This window comes from Octopus bimaculoides, chromosome 11 (assembly GCF_001194135.2).
Source record: "Octopus bimaculoides isolate UCB-OBI-ISO-001 chromosome 11, ASM119413v2, whole genome shotgun sequence".
NCBI classification, from domain to species: domain Eukaryota; kingdom Metazoa; phylum Mollusca; class Cephalopoda; order Octopoda; family Octopodidae; genus Octopus; species Octopus bimaculoides.
The window spans coordinates 42760478-42767001 of NC_068991.1; positions in this window are offsets into that span (position 1 = coordinate 42760478).

The window sequence follows — 6524 nt, forward strand, 5'->3', positions numbered from 1 at the left end:
ATTATTTTTCTACCCACCTACCTATTATTCTATCTATCTATCTATCTATCTATCTATCTATCTATCTATCTATCTCTCTATCTATCTATCTATCAACCTATCTATCACAGATTATTACAGGAAAATATTACAAAGCATAATAAAAGAACTGATAATTTTCCCCTTCAATTGACCTCTAAATGAGAGGGTAAAAAAGGTATATAAAACAGATGAAAAAAACATCAAAGAAAAGCAAGGGAAAGCAACTAGAAATCAAATGAGGGTTTTCTTTTCCCTCTTTATTGTTGCCTTTCATATATTTTCTTTCTTTCTTGCTTGCTTTCTTTCTCTTTCTTTCTCTCTTTCTTTCTTTCTTTCATTCTTTCTACATATGTTTGCCTTTCCCTTCCTTTCTCTATCATCTCCATCCAGTGCATGTGTATTTTGTCACTGGAAAGGAATATTTCTGAAGGAAAAAGAGGAAATAAAAAATTAAAAAATGAATTCTGACCAATAAATTCCATTGATATTATCGTTCTGTTTCCTTTTTATTTTATTTATCTTTTTTTTTTCATGCTAGTCTAACAAAAACAAAATAGAAAAATAAAAATAAAAACTACTCAAAGAATTAAGAAAAACTGAAAAGTGTAAAAAATAAATAAAAAAAATTGATTTCTTGATTTGTCGATTGATTATTTTTAGGGAGAGGAGATTATTTTATTCATTTTCTTTTTGTGGTCTTTTATGGGAGGGGCTCAATGAAGGCAAAATGTTAAATCATTGAATCAATTTTTAGGAATTTCATTTATCATAATTAGTGAAAAATAGATGTATATATATATATATATACATCTATATAATGATTGAGGAAATTATATATATATATATATATAATTTCCTCAATCATTTAAACAAAAAGGTCAACAGTATGGTTACTAGAGCAAATGCTTGTCTGATTCTTTTGCTTACAAAGTCTAAGAAATTGTTTTTCTTTACTCTATGGGCCAGAGTATTAGGGTTTATCCTAGTAGTAGACTGGTACTTTATTTATTGACCCTGGTAGTATGAAAGGCAGCTTTACCTTCAGAGAGATTTTAACTCACAGTACAAAAAACTGAAATGAATATGACAAGGAACTGTAACAAAATTTCTACTTTCTTTTTTATTTTTGGTCAGTAAGTGTTATTTTATGTTTGCTTCTATCAAGAAATCAAAGGAAAAGACTACTATTCCTTCTAAACTTTGCTTTTGTGACCTGGACATCAATGTTCTGAAAGTGACCATTAGATTTCAGATAGATTCAGTGCCATGTTGCTGAAGCAGATATATTGTTATAGCAAATAATTTGCTCAATACCACAGATTTGCCTGTCAGTTGTTTGACCTTAACCACTAGAGCATGTTCCTTAGTGGTTGACAATATGTGTGTCTCTGATCATGAGCAGGAGTAGTGGGGGAACATTAAAGTCATGTGTTAAGAAGGATTCTTTGGGGTTTGAATAAATCTCATAATGAAAGCAAAGTTTGAAGGAAATATTAGTCATTTTTCATACTTTCTGGGGATAAGCAAATAAGAAATAACAGTTGTTGCTCAAGAACAAAACAAAAATGGAAAAAAATTTGTTACACAGTGTTATTAGAGTACTGTGCAGAATGCCCTGCTTACCTGAAGACAAAAATTGTGATATACAATATAATCAGCATAGAGAAAATGGAATTAACTATGCAATAAAGAGCAGCCTGCTAAGAACTTGGGAGTAATGGTTCAGAACAGCTCTTGGTTATCTGTCTCAACACCACTACAGTGTCAATCATCCATGTATGCTCCAACACTGCTCTCAATCAGATTCAGCAGCAGCAACCCTAGTGAGGAACAATTTGTTCTTCCGGTAGATTTCAATGCCAGAGTTGGCACAGCATATCTTGATTCATGGTGTTCCTCTCTTTTTAGCATTTTAGTGTAGACAAAATAAATAATAACAGATGACTGCTCATATTCTGCATTCATCATAACTTGTGTGTCACCAATACCTAATTCCAGACAGAGATCCCAATGAAATTTTCTGGAGATACCTCCATGGAAGGAGCTGGTGTCAACTAGATCTCATTCTAGTTATATTTGGTAGTAATGATTCAGAACAACTCCCATTCATTTGCCTCAACTCTACCACAGGCCAAATCACCTATGTCTCCATGTACACCCTAACACTGTTCTCAACATCAGACTCAAAGTTTAAGTTCTATAAGAATTTATCACCACTCATCAGCAACATGTGTGAGGGAGAAAACAAGTGAGATGTATTGGCTAATGATGTAATTACTTTCCAATGAAATTACCTGGTAATTTATTTACTACAATGTAATTATCTGTGAAGACACATGGCTTAGTGGTTAAGGTATTCAGCTCACAATCGTAGGTCATGAGTTCAATTCATGATGATGCATTGTGTCCTTGAGCAAGACATTTTATTTCACATTGCTCCAGTCCACTCAGCTGGCAAAAATAAGTAGTACTTGTATTTCAAAGGGCCAGCCTTGTCACACTCTGTGTTACACAGAATCTTTCTGAGAACTAAGGGTACACGTGTCTGTGGAGTGCTCAACCACTTACATGCTAATTGCATGAGCAAGGTGTTCTATTGTGTGGATCAATTGGAACCCTCGTCATCGTAACTAACAGAATGCCAATTACTCATGGTAAATTTACTGTAATGATTACACATTTACCCACACATTACAGGTTGTGTGAGTAAGTGCATGTGTGTGAGTATGTTGGTAAATTCGTTATCAAACCTTTTAGCCACAGAATAAGTACATCGTTAAACATTATTAAAAGCTTTCAATTACAGAGTAGATATGTGACATTAAATTAATAGAATAAAAAAAATATTTCATGACAAAAGAAAAATATCAGTTTCTAATTTTGGCACAAGATCAGAAATTTTAGGAAATGGGGTAAGTCAATTACATCAACCCCCAGTGCTTAAGTGGTACTTACTTTATTCATCCCAGAAGGATGAAAGGCAAAGTTGACCTTAACAGAATTTGAACTCAGGTGAAGATGCACAAAATGTCGCTAAACATTTTGCCCAACATTCTAATGATTCTACCAGTTCACCACCTTAGACAAAAGGAAAAATATTAATATGAAATTTATTCAGATGCTGGCATGGTTGGGTGGTTAAGAAATTCACTTTACAACAAGGTGTTTGTCCCACTGCCCTGTACCTTGGACAAGTACCTGCTACTTACTAAAACCCTAGGCCAACCAGTACTCTGCGTGTGTGAACTTGGAAGAAAGAAACAGTGTGGACGCCTGTCATATACATATGTGTGAGTGTAGTGCACATGTGTGTGTGTGTGTGTGTAAGAGTGTACATGTGTGTGTATGTAAGAGTGTATGTATGTGTGTGTATGAGTGTGCATGAGTGTGTGTGTGTGTGTGTGTGTGTGTGTGTGTGTGTGTGTGTGTGTGTGTGTGTGTGTGTGTTTATGTTTGTGCTTGTTCCCCTGCCACCATTTGACAACAGTATTGGTCTATTTACATCCTTGTCACTTAGAAGCTTGGTAAAAGAGACCAATAGTGTAAGTACAAAGCTTTAAAACATGTACTGGGATTGATTTGCTCAACCAAACCCTTCAAGGTGGTGCTCCAGCATAGCCACAGTTCAATGACTGAAACAAGTAAAAGATAAAAGATATACATGCAAAAAAGGCTGAAATTACTTTTAAACAATAGAATCCCCATTAAAAAAATGCTGTAAAAATATGATGCTAGTTTAAATTTCAGTCGTAAAAACATAAATTATGAAAAACACCTAAAAAAAAATCCTGTATTTTGCAATTTTAATATTCATTAAAAACATGCAGAATTCTTGCTGCATTACTAAATGTTCTTTTTGTGATGTAGAATTTCTGTTCTGGCAATGTATTGTTCAATTCTTATTCCATATCTTAATTGTTTCTGTTTTCAAGATATCTGAAAATTTTCAGATAATAGAAAGAAATTTGTTATCTTTGAATTTCTTTTTCATTGTTAATGAAATGAGACATTTTTACTCTGTGAATTAACACTTCAAATAATATTTAGCAATAAATTTATTCTACTGCTAAAAGGCATGACAATAAATTTGCTGATGATGTATTTGGGATGGTGATGAATTTTCTGATGATGTCTTAATCCATGATGTAAGTACTTTCTGATAAATACATCACCTGGTAATTTCATTACAAGGTAATAATCAATCTTCAGTGAATTCATCTTAATAGCAGGATATCATCCTTAGAATAATAATTGTATTATGAAGAGCAATCTTAATTTGTTAGATGGATGAGGATTATCTTTATTTGAAAAGATAAGATTATCTGTAGCAGAAACAATTTTTTTTGCTATTACTGTTGGTGTTAATGATGTTGCTGTTGTTGTTGTTGTTGATGGTGGTAGGGATAGTAATAACCAACCTCTGTAGCCTACAGGGCAATTTGTTCCGTTACAAATATGATTCTCATGTTTAAACAAGCAATTATAACCTGAGTATTTATCTCATTATCTAGCTGATTGGGCAGCAGGGTTGAATGGCTTGTGGCATTAGAATCAAGATGAAAATTACTTGCTCCAAAAATTCCCACTAATTACCAAAAGTGTTGAAAATGTAGTCTCACTGAGTCAAGGAGGTTATCTTAGTGGCACAGAAGGGACAAAACAAAGGTGGTGGTGGTGGTGGTGGTGGTGGATTTGATGATGATGATGATGTATACAGGTCATGCTAATATTAATCAAAAATGTATATAAATACTCCTTAAGTCTTGAGCAGTGTTTACAATGCAATAACAAGCTCCAATTTTATTGTGTCTAGTAGATGAGAAATAAATCTCTGTGGAAAGTTACAAGTTTATTATGAGTAAAATTTCCAGATAATCTTGAAACCTGTTTCTGACATCTTGGTGAAATGAGGTGTGTAAAATTAAGTGTACTGCTAAAATAAATAAAATGCCTCCAGTTGATTAGAGCTTATGATCTGTGAGTTGGTAGGTTGTCATATCAACTCAGCTTGTTTCATGCATACATGCTAATATATGATAACTTTCTAAATACAAAAGTCTCTTTTGTAAAGAGAAAAAGATACAGTCAATAGAATCAACTTCAATTAACTGCTTATACTAGTTTCATGCTTTAAGCCTTCAGGATGAAAGATAAACCACATACCAAAACAGAATTAGTAAAACATCTAGTCTACGTCTCTATCCACACCAGCTCCACTGTCCTAACTCATACTAGTATAGAAACATAAAAGTAAAACAAAGAAAAAAGCTACTATGGCAATGTTGTATTCTTGATTATCCTTTCTGGAAACAGGAATTCATGTGAAAACCAATTACTAATCCACAAACAGCTAATTGTCTTCAAACCAATTAAAGCAACAAATATAGCACCAAAATTCAGTCATGCTCTGAATAATATTCTCAATAATATTTCACAATATGTGTATAACCATGTTTTTCTTAATTCATAAATTGAAAAGAAAAGGAAAAGTTCCTGGAGGTAAAAATATCTGTCCTCCACTTTAATATTGAGTGAATAAAACTTATCAGAAATCAGAATTGGCATTCCAGCTGACCCATAATTTAAATGAAAGCAAAACTGGTAAAGTTTCCAAAATTAAGCTTTTGTAAATATGGATTGCATATATATGTCAGTCATTTGATGTTAGTTTTCAACAAAGGTAGAACAACAATAATCCAGTGTATACACTTAAGCAAACAACATCTTAAATTGAAAAGCAAATTTATGAGGAAATGGCAGAAATTACAGAGAAGAGGAAAAGAACCAAAATGGATTTGAGATATAATGGAGTTGACAAAACAGTCTGTTTTTGATAGAGTTGGAACAGGAAAATAAATCAATCTTCCTATGATAGTGCCTTCTTTGTCTGCAGCAAGAAAGTTTCAACTGCAGTTATTTTCTCTGACCAATCAACATGGAATATCATCAGAGATTAGAAACAGACAAATGTTGATGGATGATTTAGTTATGTCCAAAGAAAAACTTGAAAGAAAATGCTATTGTAAAGAATTAGGCCATTAATAAAGCAACATCAAAAGAATATTTAGACTTCACTGAATTTACAACCAAAGTTTATTAATGGCATTATATTTTTTAACGTATACTTAATCTCAGCTACTTCTCTGTCAAGCAAAGCATCAACTGTTTTTAATCTTGGACAATTTATTAATGACAGTTCAAATGAGAATTTTCAAAGCCCAATTGTGCACTATGATAAATGTAGCACTTAATTTTTTTTTTATTTTTTATCACAACATGAAGTACTAGTCTGAAATTTATGCAAATCCAGCAGTTTTCTATGGATAGGGAAAAGGAAAAATTAGGTTATGTTGATGGACCATTTATAGCTTGGAAATTCTTGTCGATGTGCATAATATAAAGTCATTTACAATCTGTAGAGATACTCTGCTATATTATTCCCATTAGGAAAAGCCTGTTATGGTAATTTATTTTCTTCAATATGGGTAATTTGTTGTTGTTGC